We start from the raw sequence: 19,695 nt of genomic DNA, 5'->3' as shown, positions 1-19,695 counted from the left end.
ATTCCCAGTCCCAGAGCATCACCAGTGCCCCAGCATCACCAGTCCACAGCATCACTGGTCCCAGAGCATTGCCAGTTCCAGAGCACCACTGCCCTGGCTGGCACCAGCAAGCAGGGAATGCAGGTGCTGGGCTGCCACAAGATTATCCCTCAAAGGTTGGTGATACGAGAAGAGCCAAAAGGAAAATGAGGACTTTTGTTACATCCACCTGGAGTGTCTGCTCAGTGTTTCCCTCACTGTGAGGCCTCACGGGACAGAGTCCACAGCTCAAGGCTTGAGGCCAAGGTGAGCATTTTGCATGCACAGAGAGCTTTGGCAGAGGAGAAAACTTCTGCCGGGTTTGCTTTGCCACTTTTCCCTTCAGAGATGCCATTTCTTTAAACTGGCTGAAAAATATTCACCTTCAGCATCTTCAAAACTGCCAGCAGCAGCACGAAGTAGCAACAGCTCCACATCCGGACCCAGGGCAAGATGCTAATTCTTTCCGAGTGCTGCAGCTCTTGGACAGAGAAACCTTCTGAAAGACGGCGGATTTACTGTCCAAACCAGAGAGGAACTCTCCAGAAGCAACAATAAACACTGGAGAACAACGGGCAGTAAATTTAAACTGAGTGAAAGGAAACATATTTTAACACAATTTCGTTGTGGGACTTGTTCACAGGATGCTATTGCAGCCAAAAGCTCCAGAGTGCTCAAAAAGAGATGGGATATTTGTAGGGATGAGAAGATCCCAATGCTGCTCATGCCTGCCCTGACCTCTGCACGAGCCGACACTTCTTGCATGGGAGCAGCAGGATTCAAACCACATTCCCCTCCCTGGGCCACAAATAAACCCCAAGTGTTTCAATTCAAATCCCCTTTTTCAACCACCAAACCAGATTCCTCCTGCTGCTCTGAATCCCAAATCCTGCATCCTCAGCACCTCGGCTGGATGGGGACCGCTGTCCCAGCCTCAGGGTTTGCTCATGCCGCTGGGTAAAGTTCTCCACAAGAAAAAGGCATCTTAACAGTTTCTTGCTCATCATCATGGGGAGAAAAGGAGCTGCCATGTGATGCTCTTGATCCTTCTCCCCTGCACGGGAAGGAAAACACCCCATTGCAAGGGCAACCATCAGATGGGACAAAGAGGAGGGATGGAGAAGAGCAAGGCATGTTTGCTGCCCTCCAAATGCACCCTACAGAGGGGATTTCAAACTCCTCCCTTTTCTCTTTATGCTTCTGGTGTTGGAGTTGGGGTTTGGGGGTGGGTTTATTTGTTTTTAGGTTGGGGGTTTTTCCCCACCATATTTTTAAACCCAGGTATTTTCACGTTTCCTGCCCGGGTGGCTGTTTCAGAAAGTCCAGCCACAGGCTCGAGTTTCTGATCAGCACCTGGAAGTGCAAGAAACCTGGAGAGCTGCCTTTGTTCCTCCTGCTCCCCATGCCAGCACTGCCACTGCCGGCTCAGCCTCAACCCAGGAGCACCCCCTTTGCCCCTGGAGCTCCCTCTCCTTCACCACCAAACTGCTCTGTGTCCCTGATTGCCCAGCCCGAGGCATCGGGATCACCCGTGACTCTCCTCCCCTCCATGATCAGGTGGAATTTAAGCACCTGAACGTGTATAGAGAGAAGCACCCGGAGCACAGGACTGTTAAAAGGAGTTGAGCTCCTAAATAACTTTCAACCTTTGGGGTCTCAGGTGATTTTATTCAACACAATAACCCCAGTCATTAAAACACGTTCTTTCTCAGATAGCAGCTTCCTTCTCCTGAGCCTGGTTTTCCAAGGAAAACGCTACAGCCTGACGAGGAAGGTCCAAGGGCATCGAAAGGGACCTACAAACCTGCTGGAAAGCAAACCACTGGCACTGCATCGGCAAAAAGCCACCCTGTCCCTCTTCCGCCCCAGGGAATCTCGGCAAGGATCAGGGAATTCAGCATCGCCCCGGGGAGGCAGCGAGAAGCGCCGGGAGAGAGGCAGCCACCAGCGCCCGCACACAACCCCCGCCCTACACCACCACCCACCCCCCGCACTCGCACAAGTGTGACTATCACAGCAATTAGCACACATGCCAATTAACTCCGAGCAGGTGCTGGTTAACTCTGTGCTGAGTAATTCATCCCCGGCTCCCAGTAAATTGCTCCAAATTGGAGAGACGGGCGAGGGAGCAGAGTTAGCATTTTGCAAATGGGGGAAGAAAGAAAAAGCAAAGAGGAATGTCAGCTGGGAGATGTTTTTACAAAACAAGGAATTTGGGGGGCTGGATCCCCAGCTCCAAGAGCTGGGGGACACAGGGGAGCTGATAACTCTTCTAAGTCTCTATTTCTGTATTTTTTTACCTACATTTTTCTGATCTATTCTACCTGTTTCTAAGTGGCTTCACCTTGGCTTTGCACAAGCAGTGGGGTGCTCTGCACCGCTCTGTAATTTGTCACTTTTCCATTCCTCCTGAACAGCCCCACGTTTCTGAGCAGGGACACTCAAAGTCTCACATCCACTTTCTATGGCCATTTGCTATTTTTAATATACTTTTATTGCATCTCTTTTTAGTTGCTCCTTACTAAAGTTAGCACAACACACTGCTCCTCTCCAGGGCAAAGGAATTCAGCTGCCCTTCCTTAATGCCCGGCTTGCAAAGCCGTGTGCTCTCAGCACAATGTCAGCTGAGATAAACCAAACCTTGGCCGTGCAGCTGCAGGGGGAAGATCAAAAAGATGAATCCAAAAGCTTTAGGAAGATAAATAAAGGGAAATAAACGCATCCTTTCCAAAAATGTATTTGCCTTTGGAGCTCTTTGTTTTTCCCGGCGTGTGGCACCACGCTCCCCAGTCCACTCATGCCTGTGCAGAAACACACAGCAGAGCCAGCGACACGGGTGACAGCAAAACTGGGATGGGTTCAACATGGCACTGGTTCAAGGGACGTTTCCCCCATCTCCATCCCCAAACCAGGGCTGGCGCCATGGGGACGTCCTTGGCTGTGAGGAAACCTGCAAAAGCAGCTTCAAAGGACAGTCGGAGCTTGGGTAAAGAAAGGATGGAAAAGGGAAAGAAATAAAACACTGTCCTGTGAAGACGCAGCTCATCTGATGGACGAGGTGAATGGGAGGATGTCTGATCATGGCACAGAAAGCCCCAATTTGGAGGGAGAAATGCAGGTGACAGGCAGAGCACAGCCCAACTCAGCACCTGCTCTGCCTAGGCACCCAATGCTTTCACTGTAGGATTAATCCACCTTTTACCCAGGATTCTCCCAAAGATGGGTTTGTCCTTACGTGGCTCCATCAAGTCAAAGGGCTGGCTGAGAGTTACGGGTCTGAATGCAGCGAGATGGGGTCTTCCCCACCGGGTACCCCCCTCCAAGGCACAGGGCACCCAACAGGACTGAATTCACTGACCCCAGCCCAGCGGGACCAACACATTTGGGGGGGGCCTCAGGGTTTATTCACATACAGAAGTTACTGCAATAACATGTCCCTGTCTTGCAGCATCTCCATGGGAGGGTCATTGCAAGAGAGCTTCAGCACACAAGCAGTGGGCACATGGGATACGAGGTGCAGGGTGTTACAGAACTGTAGAACAGTTTGGGTTGGACAGGACCTTAAAGCTCATCTCGTCCCACTCCCCTGCCATGGGCAGGGACACCTTCCACTACATCAGGGTGCTCCAAGCCCCATCCAACCTGGCCTTGAACACTTGATACAGGGGCAGCCACAGCTTCTCTGGGCAACCTGGACCAGGGTCTCACCACCCTCACAGCCAAGAATTTCTTCCCAAGATCCCATCTAACCCTGCCCTTCTGGCAGTGGGAAGCCGTTCCCCCTTGTCCTGTCACTCTAGACCCTTGTCCAAAGTCCCTCTCCAGCTTTCTTGGAGCCCCTTTAGGCACTGGAAGGGGCTCTAAGGTGTCATAGGACTCTTCTCCAGGCTGAACAATCCCAGCTCTCCATAGCAGAGGGGCTCCAGCCCTTAGAGGATCTCCAAGGCCTCCTCCGGACTCACTCCAGCAGCTCCACATTCTCCCTGTGCTGGAGGGCTGGAGGCAGCACTGCAGTGGAGTCTCACCAGAGCAGAGCAGAGGGGCAGAATCCTCCCCTCATCTGCTGCCCACGCTGTGGGGGTGAGCCCATGACAGTGCTGGATTTCTGTGCTGCAAACCAGCCCACGAGCTCGGCCTGCCATGGGAAGTGGTTTACACCCACCACGCCGAGCCACTGTCGAGCCCTTCACCACCCTGTGCTGGGGTGTGGGAGAAAGGGCCAAGCAGAGGGAGGGAGTGGTGATGCTCTCAAGGTGGCAATGATACTTCAGAAAGAGCAGCCCCCCTGCCCTGCTGCATTGCCCCCCGCCACAAACCTGCAGCTCTTATCAGGAGGAGCGGCTGAGTTGAGGTGCAGTGTGGCTGCCCTGCCCCGGCAGCCCCCGGCACAGCTCTGACTCCCCACCCACTGCAAAGAGACATAAAAGCAATTGCAAATAAAGCAGCAGCCGCAGCCGAGGTCTCCAAGCCTCGGCTCGAGGCTACCGAGTCCTGCACTCGCACAGACTGACGGAGCCACTTCCCCACCCACGACCAGGGCTGGATCCTTTCCCTTAAGGACGAGGATTTAGCTCAAGTCACCTCTTGAACCCGCCTGTTTAACTGCAGTTCTTGCCTTCCTGTTTCCTTTCTCGCTGCCTTTTGTGAGTTAATTGTTGTTTTTTTAACATATCCTCCATGCTGACACCAAGGACTTTTAGTTTCCTTCTTGGTGGTTTCTGGATCTGCAGGACCGACTTCCTTCTCCTCTGCAGAGGGGGAAAAGCGTTCTTCCCTAAAATGCAGTGCCTGTACCCATGTTAACATTGGTCCTCCTCTCCAGCAAAGGCACCCGTGTGGTGCCAGCCATCGCCCCGGTGATGGACCCCAGCTGGCTTTGCTGCGGGATGGGGGGCAGCGCCGGCAGAAGCAGCCCCAGCAGAGGGATGTGGCACCCTGGAGGGATGTGGCACCATGGAGGAATGCGGTACCTGCCTGGGGATGTCCCCAGCAGGGCAGCAGGCAGCTGCCATCGAGTTCACCAGCCCCGCTGCACACACCGTGAGGGACTCCAACTCGGCAGCTTAGCATTGTTTAGCACCTCTTTATCTACAAACCGAGATCAAAACCGCACAAACATGCTCAAGTCTCCTCCAAGGCTTCTATTCTGGTTTCAGGATGATGCTATCTGGGTTCCTGTGTCGAGCCTCCAGATGCAGGCAGGGGGAGGGGAGAGGAAGGCGTCCGAAACCCGGCTCCAGAAACCCGGCTCCAGAGCAAACCTCCCGCTAGGAAATGCAGCTGCTTGACCCTCCCTGGGGCTAAATCCCACTTGCCTGGCAGGTGTCAGAGCAGAGCTCCTCCTGCACACCTCATGCCTGTGGCAGGGCCCTGATTTCCCCGAGATGGGCACCAAACTCGGCTCCTCCTGCCTGCACAGGATCGGTCCCGCCAGCTGCAGGTACAAACCTTGGGAGCTGAGGGGAGCAGGAGCGAGGCTGGATCCAGTCAGGCCCCCAAGGAATTTGAAAAAGACACATATATTCCTGACCCAGATTCAGGCACTCTCTGGAGAAAAGCAGATGCCAACCGCGCAACCAGCTCCGCTGAGCTGTAACAAAACCTCGCGCGGTGCCAAGCCCGGCAGAGGCTGGGGAACAGCACAGCCCTGACACGATGCTGGAGAACCAGCATTTGCTGTGCAAGGGCGGGTGAAAGAAAGGATTTAGGGGAAATTATTAAACCAGGGTTGATCTTCTCTTCCCCTGCAGCTCGTATGCCAGTGTGGACCCAGACAACACCCACTTATTGGTGTCAGCACCAGCGAGGACTGGAGGCAGCACCCAAACCAGGCACCCTGGTCCCCTGCACCCCAAATCCCACGGTTTTATCCCACGCCACAGGGAGGCCATCACATCCACCACACCAGGAGCACGTCCCAGGCAGGGGATGTGTTCTGCAGAGGCTGGGTGGCAGCAGGGACAGCTGGTGACCTTCTCTGCACCGCCAGCGTGGCCAGAGCCAGCAGAGGCTGGAGGAGACATGGGAAAGGGAGGCTGGGCAGGAGCCCTGGGCAAGGTCACTGGCAAACCTGTGGCCCTTGGCCAAAAGTCAACCAGGGAACCATTGTCACTGCATGCCAAGGTGAGGACGTGGCCTCCAGGAGGAAGAGCCCACAGGACCAGGACAAGCAGGGACTTGCAGCCCCTCATGCCACATGGCTTCCCAGGGTGGCAGCTGGTCCTCTCTCCTGAAGGGAGATGCTGCAGGGAGGGACTAGCAGGGACAAGCTGCTGCAAGGCTCAGTGTTAAAATGGAGGGCTCAGACAGCCCCTTGCTAAAGTGACCTTCAAAGCACCCTGGGAACAGCAACCAAAGGCTGATGTAGCTGCCAGAAAAGTCCTATGACCTTGAGCAGTGACCTTGGCAGTGGCATCCTCGCAGCGGGGGTCACTCATTACCCCGAGCCTGGCTCTGGTCTCCAAGGTGGTTCAGTGGCTTCCCTGGGTGTGCACAGCAGGCTGGGGCACCCCCATACGGGTACAGCATTCCCTTCTCTGGCTGGGACCAACTGCTTGCACAGGGCAGCCCTGTCATCTCCATGCCCATCTACCCTCCATCCGCATCCATCCTCGTCCCCGACCACCTTTATCCCCTTCCACCCCCATCCACTCTCTATCCCCATCCACCCTCATCCCCACCCACCCTTGGCCCCCATCCATCCTCCATGCCCATCCCACCCCTTCATCCCAAACCACCCTACACCCCCAGGGAGGAGCAGCCGGACCCTCCAAAAACCATTCCCCTTCCCCCACGGTTATCCATAACCAGCTCCAGAGCTGGAGACTGGGGGTAATTTTCCCCTCTACACTAAGTAGGGTTTTCTAAATGATGGGAAGCGAGAGCCCATTATCCGGCTCCGTCGCCCACCCCCACGGCTCCCTGCAGGGCATGAAATAACCACCTGCCAGCTCCCCGGAGCCCCGCGCCGCGGCAATGAGATCGCAGCTTCCCCTGTCACTATTGTCAGAGCAAAATTTAGATACCTGGTAATGAGGAGGTTTAATATGACAGATGAGAGGTTGACTCATTAAAAAAAAAGAGTGAGAAGGAGAGGGAGCTGAATTCGGGGTCGGATCCTGCGCTCATAAATCTGGAGGCCGTCACAGCCATCCCCGCACCGGTGGGGAGCAGGAGCAGCTCTCCACCCCAAACCAGCCCCATAGAGGAGACTTTGCTGGTGTTGAGGCCACATGGAGGAAAGGGAAGGGATGGAGAGAGTGGATGTCGCTACAGTTTTTGGGTTCACCCGGTTCTGCTGCTCACAGAGCTGCCTCCCCCTCTGGGGTGGGGGGTTTGAACCCAGGAAGAGCCTCAGTGCCCAATGGCAGCAATGTCTCACTTTGAGGGGTTTTCTCTGTCAATGAACAGCATGGCAAGATGCAAACCTGGGGAGTGGGTGCAGCCAAGGCTTCCCACACTCCCAACACCACCCCTATCCCAAGGGTGCACCATGCCCCGGTGCAGCCCAGCAAGGATCCTGCTGCCAGCACCTTCACGGTGGTCACCGTCACCACTATGGTCACCAAGGACATCGATGGCTTGCGAGTCCCAAAACACAACAGGCCAAAGGGGGACAACCACTGCTTTCAGCTCACACTATCCTGGGGGCAGGATCCCACCACTGCGACCCAGTGAGGCTCCCAGGGGCAGCTCAGCAGCATCAGGGCAAAACCCTCCCTGCAGGGAATTTAGGGGCTCTCCATGAAGGGGACAGGATTTCCCCCAGCAGCAGAGGGGACAACTCTCTCCCATGGTGGGTTTTACCCAGGGGAAATTCCATGAGACCTGACTGTTGCTCCGTGCCATCCACGAGAGCAATGGAAATCCACGGGCAGCCCCGTGGGACACAGCAGAAAGTGAAACTGTCCCAGAGGAAACACCGCTCTTCCCTCCCATGTCAATGGCACGGGGATTGGGGATGTGTCCTCTGCAGCCACCCTGGAGCATAGTGCTGTCACTGTCCCTTTGCTCAAGAGCAGTGTGGTACAAATCATGGAATCCTAGAATTGTTTGGGTGCGAAGGGACCTTAAAACTCATCTAGTTCCAAATTCCCTGCCACGGGCAGGAGCATCTTCCACTACACCAGGGTGCTCCAAGCCCCATCCAACCTGGCCTTGGACACTTCCAGGGATCCAGGGGCAGCCACAGCTTCTATGGGCAACCTGGACCAGGGCCTCACCACCCTCACAGCCAAGAATTTCATCCCAATATCCCATCTAACCCTGCCTTCTGGCAGTAGGAAGCCATTTCCCCTTTTCCTGTCACTCCAGGCCCTTGTCCAGGTCCTTGTTCAAAGTCCCTCTCCAGCTCTCTTGGAGCCCATTTAGGCACTGGAAGGGGCTTTAAGGTCTCCTCAGAGCCTTCCCTTCTCCAGGTTGAACAGCCCCAGCTCTCTCAGCCTGTCTTCATCTCCATCCCCAGCCCAGCCCCACTTTCAGGGACCCCGTGCCCTGTCCCCAGCCAGGAAGGGACACCCCAGAGCAGCTTTGCAGATCCTCCAGCACCCAAAGCCCAGTCTGGGAGCCAGGGCTGTTGAGAGGACAGAGACCCACAGTTGCCACCTCAGAGCTCAGCCCTCTAACACGATCCTCCCTCCCAGTGCGTGACCTCGGCAGCGCTGCTCCCAAAGACTCAGCCCTTTCCCAAGGGCCACCAAGATCTTTCAAACCGGCCTCCCAAAACCACTTCTTTGTTGGTTTTTCACCCTCAAGCACTGGTGAGTAACAGCTGCAATGACCAAAGTCACGAGGTTGCTGATTTTATTTGCATCTAGTGACTGCTGACTGCATCCATGCCCAAGGCAACTGTCGCTTCCGTCGGGTCCAAAGATATGGAGGCAGCAGAGAAGCAGATACTGCTCTCCATCAGGGTTTACATCTTGAGCTCCTGGGTAGGAAGCACCAGGTTCCTCGGGGGCTGCAGGATCCATGACTCATCTGGAGTGTGGAGGAGCTGGTGAAGAAGCCAGAAGCTTCCCATCACCGGGGAAGGAGACAGTGGTCACCAGCTCCACTTGACCACGAGAAGGATAAGATGCAAAAGAGTTTAATTTGTCAGTGATATGGCAATGCTGATTACTGGGAGGGTGATGCTGCAGCAGAGCTCACCAGAGTCCCTTGGAGTGATAGATGGGAAAGATTGGGCCAACACCACCAGGAATGGGCAAGACCAGGCTTCTGCCTGCATCCCAATGCTCAGATTCAACTATCACAGCTCCGACCTGTCCCTGGCACTTCCAGCCTGGAAACAAACCCACAAAAATTGTCATCCTGGCTATCTGCTTTTCTCAGAGGTGGACATGCCGATCCACCTTTACACATTCCCAAAACCCCACTTCAATCTGCAGCCACAGTATCACACTCAGAGTGCACTGCCATCCAGCACCTGGGAGCTCACCCCCAGACAGTGCTATTTCAGTGAATAAAGGAAACAAAGGCCCAAACCCAGTGCTAGGTTATCTGGGTTCAAGGCCCTGGGCATGAGAAGCTGTCGCTTGGCTCCAAGATCTACAGCCCAAGTGTGAGAGGAGGAGCCACCGATGCCCAGGGACTGCGGTCCAGCTGCCACCAAACCCAAACTGAGCTCACTCTAAGCAAACGGAAGGAACCAGGACAAGACGCTCCATGGCAAAAACGGGTCTAACTTCCTCTTCCCCTGCACTGCTCTGAAAACACGGTGTCTCCTGGCACACAAATAACATCAGCCACCACCAGAGCTCCTCATCCAGAGCCCAGGCACTGGAGCAACCTGGGGTGCCCAGAGCTGCTGCAGCCAAAGCCAGGGTGGGGAGGAGAGCACAAACCAGATCAGGGCCCCTTGTCCCCAGCACGACCCTTGGCTGCTGGGACCAGGGGATGCCCACTGTGCCCAAAGGCTCTGCTGTCAGCCAGGACAGGATCCAGCCCCGCTCCCCAGCTCAGACACAGCTTGCACCCACATGTATCCTGAGCTGAATGCCAGCAAGCCGGAGGGGTGAGGATCCGGCTCCGGCTCATCAGGCAGCCGAAATCCTTCAGGACAGCTGGCTCTCAGCTGTTGCTACTCACTCACAGGATGCACATTCTAGGCCCAGGTGCACAAATCCTGTCCTTCTGCTCCCTGGCAGCAGCCAGGCCACCACAGTGAGGCCACGAGGTCTGCCAGCCCCGTGGCCAACAGTGGCAGCCGCAGACAGACCCACTGGGTGATGGTTCCCACTAGAGAGAGATGGATTCATCCAGAGCTCATCCCGGCACACAACCTCCAGGAACAGTGGGGAAAAGTATTCTGTTTTTAAAAGGGAATTTTTTAACCCCAAAGCCTGTGTTTCAGCAAGGAGGATTTAGGTGGGGGGAAGGTCCCCGACAAGCTGAGCCCTTCTCCACAGCTGCACCAAAAGCCATGTGCCAGAAGGGTGCTGATTTTGACCAGCCTTGTGCTTTGGGGGTGTGGATGCTGCCCATGTGCCCCTCAAGGACATCCCAGCAAACCATGGGGGAAATGGTCAGGAGAGCAATGGGGATGCCCAGCCACTGCCAAAAATGTCAAGATTTGGCACTTTCCAGAAGCACCCAGGTCTGGCACACTCCACAGTCCCACATTGGAGCACCGCTGGTGCACGGCTATGGCTGAGGCCAACAGCTTGGTCATGGGTTCCAGCTGGATTATGAGGGATGGCAGCAAAGCCACTGGGATGCTCCTGCAGCACAGAGGAGATGTATCCCAAGGGCAGAGCCATCATGAGTGCAGGAGTGTCACGGATAAACATCAGCCACGATCCCTCTTGGAAAAGGGTAAATACTGGGGAAAAAAACTCAAATAAGGCAGTTTCTTATGCATACATGCAAAGGGGGGGGGGAAGAGAAAAAGTGAGGCACAAGTTTGCAGGTAGAAATGAAAATACTTCAGTCAAAAGTTTTGCTGAAGGATGGGGATGTAAAACTGTGTCAATAAATAATTGCCCTGATGGGTTGTTTGCCCAAAAGAGGAGGAGGAGGAAGAGGAGGAGGAGGAGGAGGAGGAGAAGGAGGAGGAAAGGGCTCTGCAGCCCAGGGCAGTATTGGGGCAGCCACTCGGTTCCAAACCCCTGTAGTAGGTCCCAGGACCCTGTAGTAGCTCCTGCAACAACAAGGACCATCCTGTGACAAGTTCCCCCAAGTCAAGCAGAGGGGAGAACCCGCCTCATCCACCCCCAGTAATGGGTAGAGGGTTGTGTTTAGCCCAAAGTGCAGTTTAGCCTCCAGTCCTGGTTGTGTTCAAGCCATCCATGAGCATAAGAGCCAGGGCAGTGCACACCTGGGAAGGGAAACACTTTTCCCTCCCTCTTGGGAGGGAAACACTAAAAGCACTTCTGAAGAATGCTGACCCCCTTCCTACAGGCTCCACATCTCCATTTTCACAGGCGTGGATAAGCAATTTATCAGTACTATTAACTCTCACCCCAAAGCAGCAACAGCACAAAAACCTCTGAAAAAAAATTGAATAGAGAAAACTTTTCCTAGGATGAGCCAAGCCCAGCACTGGTCCCAGCCCTATCACATCCACCCCCACCACCTCCACCTGGGCCAGGCTGGGCTCTAGAGCAAACTAAGCATTTAAGAAACAGTCAAGGGAGGAGAAGGAACTGGAGAGAGAGCCCCAGTGTGACATTCCTGCCGCCCCTGATGCCCGGTGCGTGGTACCCAGCTCACCTCCGCTGTGCCCGGTGTGAGCTCCCGCCGCACCGGGCATCCAGCCCCGGCCAAGAGGATCCGGCACTGAGCAGGAGGGTATTAAAGACCCTCGGTACCAACCTCAGAGGAACCACAATAAATAACCTCCGAGTTAACACGGCAGCTGCTCCCCACTCGCCTTCCTGTTTGCTTTCGCAGATCCGGGCTGGGACGTCCACTTCCAACTGCCGGCCCCGTCCCGGCGCAGCAGAGCTCCGGCCGCAGCACCCTCCACCCGCACAGTGTCACCCCTGGAACCGTCCCTGCCACAGGGGACCCGTGAGCGCGAGCTTCCCAGAGGAATTCATCCCCCGGGACAGGCACCGATCCTGCATCTGAGCCCACGCCTGCTGCCTTTTCCTTCCTTGTCTATGTTTGTTTTGATTTTAAGAGGAGGAAATCCCGGCTCACCCACTCCCCGTCGGTGAGCCTTGTCTCCCCTCCTCCGTGCCTCAGTTTCCCCCTCTCTCCAGCAGGGGAACCCCCCATCACCCACACCCCCTCTCTCCTTCCCTGCCCACGCAACCCTCGATAAAAGCAACGGGTCCTGATTTACGGGCACTTCAGTGCTTTACCACGAACACAAAGGAGAGGGGAAAACAACAAGAGGCAAACTCACATCGAGGATCTGTGTCAGAAGCAACAAGGGGGTCCAGGGCAACCCCCCCTGGCAGAGCAGCGGCGACCGCGGAGGCTGACAATAGATAAGGGTCTAAATTCGGCGCTGGGCTCTGCCCCAGGCTCTGTAAGGCGATCGGGGTGGGGGTGCGCCGGGCTGTTTATTTGGCTCCGAACTCCGCACCGACACTGCAGCGTCACCCGTGTTTAAAAAAGGAAGGAACGAAACGAAGGGGGGGGGGGAAATAAAGAAATAAAAAAGGAGAAAAGTGCACGCACACGTTCAACAATAACAACAAAATAAAAAAAAAAATCAAGAGAAAAGGAGCCGGGGGCGGGGGAGTGGGGGGAATAAAAGGAAACCCAGTTGGGCTGGCGAGGTTTAAAGCGACGCCTGCTTTAAAAAAAGAAGTTGCTAATTTTAACTCTCCAGTGGAAAGAGTGAGAGGTACTTACAGGAGACAGGGTGGCTGCGTCCTTCTCCACGGCTGCTGCGCGCTGGCGGCCGGGAGGAAGCACACGGGATGGAGCCGCCGTGCCCGAGCCACCGTCACCGCTGCCGAGGCCACTGGCCGGCCCCCCAGTCCCCTCCAGACCCTGCCTGGGGGGCACCGGGGCGCTCGGCGGCGGCTGAAGGGCAGAGGCAGATGCGGAGGCAGGAGGGGGTGGTGAAGCGTGTGGGGGGAAGGGAGCGGCCAGAGCTTGCCAAAAACAGCGCCCTGGTCTCGCTTCCTCCACCACCCCAAACCCGGGGACGCGGGGACGGTCGCCGTAGGACCCCCGGGGAGGATGAGCCAGCTGCTGGGTTAGATGACATTTCTGCGCAGACATTTCTGACCAAGTTGGCTTTTCCCCAAGGGAAAAGGGCTTTGAAGACATTTTTTTTCCCCCTGCCAGTGGCAAAATAGCGGATGAGCTCAGAACCCAAAGCGCAGGGCAGAGCCGTGACCAGGAAAGGCCGCCCGGCTCCGCAGGGACTGGAAAGGTGACCTCCAGCAGCTCGGCCACATTTCAGCTGCCACAAGGGCAGCGGGAACCCACTGCTTTACCAAATCCAGGATCCCATGTCCCAAAGGGGCAAGAAGTGGAGGTTTAGGTTTTGGTGTGCCCACCAGCTGGCTTTTATGAGCTCTCCCTGGAGAGAGAAGGAAGATCCCACCAGATGCAAAGAGCCAGGTGCCAGGTAAGGTGGCACACTTGCACCTCGAGCATGGCTGGAGCCTGGAAGCTGCCAACTCCAGTCTCCACCACCATTAAACCTTCAAGAGAACACAGGCAAGGCCTCAGACAGTGGAGGAGCAGATCTGGTGACCCAAGGGCTCTTCCCAAGCAGCTGGAAATCAGCCTCAGGCTGCAAAATCTCATCGGGAGAGAAGCAAGGCTGGTACAGACCCCGGGGTGTGTGCATGCGGGGACAGACACATGATTTACCGAGCATGGCTGCAGGGAGGTGATGCGACTGTCTTCAGGACATAAAAGAGTCAATTCAATTAAGGTCACAGGCCCTAGAAGAGTTTTCTGCTGCAGAACAAGGTTTTCCTGGTGTGCCTCAAACAGGACTGGCCTCAGAAAGACAAAATGCCTATTGATCATGGGCAGCGATGCTGCACGTCCAGGACGCAAGGACGTGGCTTCGTTGGGATTAAATCGCCCGGTGCAGGCTGTGTCACGCTTCCCAGGCTGGGTCAATATTGCTCCTCTAATTGCTCGGCTCCTGTTGCTCGCAGAGAGAAGGGGATGAGTCTCAAAGCAGTCCCTGGAGGTGCTTTTCCAAATCCTCCTCCCTAAGCGCACCACTTGCTGCACTGCTCCTTGGAGCGAGCAGTTCTGCAGTGGCAGAAATCACTAAACTGCTCCTCCCCACCTCAAAACTCTGTGCAGGCGCCAGTGGAAGCAGGGGCTTCGTGGGAGGACACTGCCGACCCAAAAAACAAGAATTTGTGTGAGCCTAAAAAATAAGGAGCCATTGTCACTGGTCAGGATGGAGCCGGCAGAGCTGAGCATCCTGTCTCCAGCAGCAAACCGTGATGTGGGGGAGAACGCAGTTACAGAGAGATCCTGCCAGTGCCCACCAGCATCCGGGCTGGGGCACAGGAGCACACAGAGCACCAGGACCACAGTACTTGGGACCCAAGGAGGGTCCTGCCCTCACACACACCCCACAGCAGACAGACCCATCACTACAGTGCTCCATGTAGTCATTCACTGCACTAAAACACGTTCGCAGAGCGAGTGGACCAGAGACGGTCCCGTACCACCCCCTGGAACACTCCCACAACACCGTGCTCGGCCGAGCTGCAGCAGGACAGACCCAGCCAAGCCCTCCAGCCCTGCTCTCCTCCAGCACACCACGGCCCATCCCTGGCACACTGAGATACAGTGAGGCCTGTCTGCTGCACTCACCCCAATCCAGGCTGGGGAGCTGCTCTTGGTTTCTATCAGCAGATGAAGCCCTTGGTGCTGACCTTGCGGAGGAAGCAGCGATGCTGTCCCCATCTCCCAGCATCAGGCCTCTACATAAATTACCTGCCCCTTCTCCGGCACTAAAAAGCCATCACAACCCCACAAAACTGCTCACTAAGCAGCGGCAACAGAGCTCCCTCCGTTCAGGAGCTGGGGGCAGATTATTTTTAAAAATCTTTCCTTTTTATTGATTTTACTCTCAGGTACAGAAGATGCATTACATGAAACTGTAGAGCCCTCATAAACTGGGCCCACGGTGGTGTCTGTACCACAACCTCACTGCAGACACAGGAGACGCAAACATTTACTGTAAGAGCAATAAACAGGCCAAGAAGGTTGAGAAGGGAAAAAACCTGGACATGATGCCCTCTCCCAGGGGCACCTTATTTCAGAGGAATGCAAGGGACAAAATAACAGCAGGTTTAGCCACATGTCTCGTCCACACAGGGAGAAACCAGGCCAGGAAAACCCTCCTTTGCACGGATACAAAGTGATGCATTGCAAAAATCCCAGAGAGTCCCAGATCACTGCTGGGGCCATGGCTGGGACTCAGCAGAGCTGTGCCAGGCAGGGAAGCGAAGGGGAGCATGGGCACTGGAGAACAGCAGTGACACCCACTGTTGGGTGCCACCTTCCTGCCCTGCTCTGGAGGCTCTGCTGCCCCGTCCCACTCACTGGGACCCCCGTGTGCGGCAGCACGTGAGGGGTGCACAGCCAGGCAGGATGTTCCCTGTGCCCTTGCAGCACCAGGACCTGCTGTTCCTCCTGCCACCAGAGCAGGGCTGCAGGGTCTGGTCAGCACCACTGTGGGATTCTGAGCCCCTGAGCTGCACCCAGCTTGGGTGACCTCTGTGGGGACCCCCTGTTTACCCCCAGCCTGCAGAAACACAGTCCCTGGCAAGTGAAGCCAAGGGGGAAGGCAGGAGCCCAGAGGCTGGGATTTCCACTATACCTGCTACGCAGCCTCCTGCATCTTCTACTCCTGCCAAGGATGAGCTGCAGCCACAACTCCTCAATCCAACTGCAAAGACAAAGCGAGCAGCCATCAGTCTGAGGGGATGGAGGCAAGGACAGGGCTCCCCACACACCCCATCTGTCTGGCATGGTGGCCGCAGGGGACAGTGAGGGGCTCCCAGTGTCCCCTGCTGAAGTCCTGGCCGCAGGTCCCCTCCTTCGCCACCCTGAACCTGAGCATCACTGCTAAGGCCACGCAGGTGGGGTGGGACCTGGCTGGGAGCCTGCAGGGAACCAGGAGCCCTGAGGCTATGCACGGAGAGCATCCCAGTGTCCGAGGTGGGGACAGGACACAGGAACTTGTGGGACCGTGAAAGGAAAGGGGGAAAGGGAGTGAGGGAGACATGTATAAAGAGACCAGGGGGAAAGTAGCTAAAAAGAGTTCAGGAATGAAACAAATGGTAAACCGAAAGTTATCATTAATGAGGGACACAGTTCAGGCTGGCAGCGTGGCCAGCAGCAAGTCACTCAAGGTTTTAGGTGAACCGGCGATTTCTGGGAAGACCCTCACACACATCCCACAGGGAAAAGCACCAACCTGCGTGCTCAGATACCCTCCTGGAGAGCGAGCACAGCCCACACGAGGAGAAACTGCCACGGCCCAGGAGGAAATGTGGCTGCTGAACTCATCCCACTCGCCACTGGGAGATAGGAGGTGACCCACAGGGCAAAGCCCAGCAGCTTCAGCCAGTCTCATCATTTCATTTACCAGTCACCATCCGACGTGGGACAGCCCCTGCCCTGTGCAGAGCCCATCCCCAGGGCACACTCCTGCAAGAGGAGCATTGCTGAACAAAAGGGAAACCGAGGCATGGAGGCCAACACCCGCTCTCCGAACACACCATCAGCTCCCGAGCTGCAGCCTCACCCCCAGTGCCTGCAACAGAGCGAGGAATTGTGCTCGGCTTTCCGGCGTCCTCATCCTCCGCTCCAACCACAAAACCAGCCTTCCTCCCCCGGCTGCCTCCCCTCCCACGGCCAGCTCATTTCCTGGCATTACAAAATTCAGCCTGAACAAAGCCCGAGTGAGGAGCGTGTGGCTCCAGTCGGGGCTGCACCTACCCCTCACTCCTAAGGAGCTGAGCAGAGGGGACACCCCAAAACAGCTGAGGTGCAAGCAGCTTTCCAGCCTCCAACGTCATGCCACATCATCTGGGGTCCTCCAGATGGACTAGTTGCAAGGTTTCTCTCATCAGGACAAACAGATGAGTCTGACTGTCACCTCCACAATGGGGGAGTAGTGGGCACAATGATTTGGGGCTCCTGCCCCATTTGCACCTGTCAATGCCCAGACCAACCTGTTGAGCCGCCCAGAACCACCTCTTTATTTCCCTGAATAAAACAGAGCATTCTACAGAATGACCGACCACGTGGGGACAAGGGGACCCACAGAAGAAGCTCCACCTTGCGAATGCCACACTCCCAGCCAGGATGAGGGAAGCTGGTGTTTATTGCAAAGGGACTCTCGACAGGCTTCTGAGCTCCCCCTCGGTGTCCAAGCAGCTCTTGTTGGTCTCAGCAGTGCCTTGCAGGGCTGGTGGCAGAGCCACACGGGGACCAGGGACCACGGGCTAGGCTGGGTGGAGGATGTGGCTGAGGTTTGCCCCAGGTTGGCTCTGCTCTGCGCAGCTGAACCGCCCCTGCCTCGGGGGGCTCAAGGCCAGCTCTGCCAGCTCACTGGGATGCAATGGGGGACACTTGGCCAAGCAAGACCTCATATATCTGTACACAGAGTTGTTCCCCTCCGTGGGGGACGCCGGTAGACAAGCCATGAGCGTGTGTTTCCGTGGGCTCCAGGATCCCCAGAGTGCCACAGGACAGCTGGTACAGCCACACGGTCACTGCTCACACAGACCCTTGCACCGACAGAACTGCCCATGGTTGGTTGTTGGCAGCAGCCCCATCCTCAGCTCCCAGAGCCCACCAGGCTGTCAGGACAACAACTGTCAGACAACACCCAATTCCATGAAGCCTTTGGCCGTGTCACAGTCCCCAGATCGTGACAACTAATGGCAGTGCCTCTGCCGACCACTGGGGCAAGGCAAGGTGAGAAACTCCAGAGGGACCAGGATCAGTCTCAGGGTATTTAGCCCACAGTGCAGGATCACACCCCAGTGTCACCCAAGACAGGGATGAACAGCATGCATGGGGTGACAGTCTGGAGCCCCCAGTGCACACAGACACCAGCTCAAAGGCTCGACCCTCTCCAGCCCCACAGCTCCAGGGCTGCTTCACACCCCGGCCAAGCTGCAGAAGCCATTGCTCTTTGGACCCAGTGGTACATCCAGCACCAGTAAACCCCATTTTTGCAGCATTTTTTGCTGTAAAGGATCAAAGCCCCCACTTGTCAGCACTGCCATCTCCCCATGTCTGTCCATGCACATCCTGTGCCCCAGTGGATGACCATCCCGGCACTGCTCCCAGAAACTCTGGATTCTGGAGTATTTTGAAAGGTCACCGTCTCACCTGCTGCAGCTCTGTGAGACCAGCTCCCAGTGAGGGGCTGGGGCTGGGCCGGGCTGAGCCACCAGCAGCCCCCATGGCCCCTACACAGCCCACAGCTCTCACCCCTGTCACACATTTGCCTTTGAAGCCTTCTTGTTATAAACAAAGAAATGCTGCCCAGGAAAGGGGAAAAGTATCGTGTTTTCAAAATGTTCTGTTATTTCATAAGCTGAGGGGAAAAAAATCATGTAGGGGAGGGATGGAGGCGGCAAAAGCAAGTGAATTCCCCTTTCTGAGTGAAAAGAGGAGGGGAGGAAAAAGGGGAAAGAGGAGACAACCTTTTTATGTCCAGCTTTGGGGCAGAAATGCTGAGCAGGCGATAACATTGTTCCTGTTTGAAAACCAAAGCTTCAGTTTCGCCAAGCGACAAACCAAAACTCCTCAGGGCAGGGGGGACCTCCTGGGACCCCCGTTTTTAACTGATGCAGTAGGGCTGGCACAACCTGCCATGCAAAGGCAGTGGATGCTGGGAGCTGCTCCAGCCTGCCCAGAAGGATCCCAGAGGATGTGCAGGGATGGCTTCCGGAGACTTCCCTGGATATCTGCTCAGCTGATGCTCAGCAGCCCCCAAGCCACAGCCAGTCTTCACTAATATCCCCAAACACAGGCATATTCCACAGGCATATAATGCCACCAAAATATATGCATATTCCCTTATATACAACCCTCCCAAAATATACATACTCCCATATATATAACCCCCCAAATATTTGTATTCCCACTTGTATATATAACCCTCCAAATATATACATTCCCACATATATAAGCCCCTCTCAAATATACATATTCTCCTATATATAACCCCCCCAAATATATATTTATTCTCATATATATAAACCCCCAATATATACAAGTCCTGCGTACATGTAATACCCCCAAATAAACAATCCATGGCCACTGCCATGGCAGGAAAGCCAAGGGGAGATGGATGGGCAGAAAAACCAGCCCCGGAGCCAAAGGAGCCAAGAGGGAGGCGCAGATTGTGGAAGGGAAGAGCAGCGACCGCAATCTCTCCTTCCTCTTTTTTCATGTTTCCTTCAGCAATGGGGTCAGGGCTGCAAACATTTGGATGCCAAACCTGAACTTCCCCACCCTGGGCTCCCAGTTCAGCTCGCCGCTCCTCTGCCAGGAGTCCATGGACGCCCACCCCAAATCAGGGAGATCCCAGATCCCAGTTCCCAGGCTGTGCCAGGTTGGTTTTGGGAGGGTCCCAGCAACAGCAAGGAGCAGACAAAATAAAAAAATAAAAAAAAAAGAACTTTCTCCATGTTTCTCCAATTTTCTCCATTTCTCCAGCCCATGAAACTAAAGCATCTCAGCCATGGCCTGGCCTTTGGTTTGCAC

The 19,695-nt window shown here is 55.5% G+C and overlaps 1 protein-coding gene across 5 annotated transcripts in view; it reads right to left on the bottom strand.

Annotated features, from left to right (window-relative positions):
* The window catches only part of MEF2D (myocyte enhancer factor 2D), a 74,970-nt gene that overhangs the window by 34,433 nt on the left and 20,842 nt on the right, over nucleotides 1-19,695 (bottom strand). For all 5 annotated transcript variants that reach the window (XM_017808463.1, XM_017808465.1, XM_017808466.1 and 2 more), the window contains exon 2: nucleotides 15,785-15,853. The gene's annotated coding sequence lies outside the window, so the exon portion shown is untranslated. The remainder of the gene's footprint in view (nucleotides 1-15,784; nucleotides 15,854-19,695) is intronic.

The sequence above is a fragment of the Lepidothrix coronata genome, unplaced genomic scaffold (assembly GCF_001604755.1).
Source record: "Lepidothrix coronata isolate B3197 unplaced genomic scaffold, Lepidothrix_coronata-1.0 Scaffold23, whole genome shotgun sequence".
In the NCBI taxonomy this organism is placed as follows: domain Eukaryota; kingdom Metazoa; phylum Chordata; class Aves; order Passeriformes; family Pipridae; genus Lepidothrix; species Lepidothrix coronata.
This window is presented reverse-complemented; position numbering and strand designations above follow the sequence as displayed.